The sequence below is a fragment of the Chaetura pelagica genome, unplaced genomic scaffold (assembly GCF_000747805.2).
Source record: "Chaetura pelagica isolate M959 unplaced genomic scaffold, ChaPel_1.0 scaffold33, whole genome shotgun sequence".
Lineage (NCBI taxonomy): Eukaryota > Metazoa > Chordata > Aves > Apodiformes > Apodidae > Chaetura > Chaetura pelagica.
Window position 1 is genome coordinate 1207110 of NW_009952874.1, and position 854 is coordinate 1207963.

The following is an 854-nucleotide window of genomic DNA, read 5'->3' on the forward strand; positions in this document are numbered from 1 at the left end:
AGTGGGATGCAGATATCCTGTAAATTGTCTTTCCCCTGGCTGAAGTGCACAATGACTTACCATGACCAAAGTGGGTGTGTTTTCTACGCTAATTTGTAAAGCTTTCACAAGTGTTTTGCTGTTTTGAGGTTTTTTTCAGTCATTATGAATTATGCTTAGATACCTACTGAAGTTCTAACAGCAGCATCTACTGTACATTCCCTTATCTGCCAAAGGAAAAGAATCAGAGTTTCTAAATGTAAGTAACTTCCTGTGAATTTAAAGAGGATTAAGAACTCTCAACTCTTTATGTGTGAGAACAGATTGCCCCATCACTCTATACCTAGAATATGAGTGGAAGACACAGGGTTGCATGCTTCTCCTGTGACGAAATGCAATAAAGTTTAACTAGGAAGAAATATTGACCCATACCAGGACAAGCAGAAGTATTTGAAAAAGCATTATTGAAAAGCCTGCACTTTGTCCATGCACTTTGCAAGCTTTTAAGCAAACATCTTTGGTTCTGTTTTTTTCTGCCCTTTCACAGTTGCAAAATATAGCCTGTCTTATTTAAAGCAGAAATTTGAGGCATAACCTTACTCCAGGAATAAAATACATTTATTTCTACAGTGATTATTACACTATGCCACTAACAGCACCACAAGCAGGAAATAATGTAAGTATAGAGGGCAAGATCATGACTGTTGTAGTAATACCTACTACTAGCTTCTCTTGGACTCTAGTATCATAGAATCATCGAATCTTAGGGGTTGGAAGGGACCTCGAAAGATCATCTAGTCCAACCCCCCTGCCAGAGCAGGGTCACCTAGAGTATATCACACAGGAACGCATCCAGGTGGGTTTTGAATGTCTCC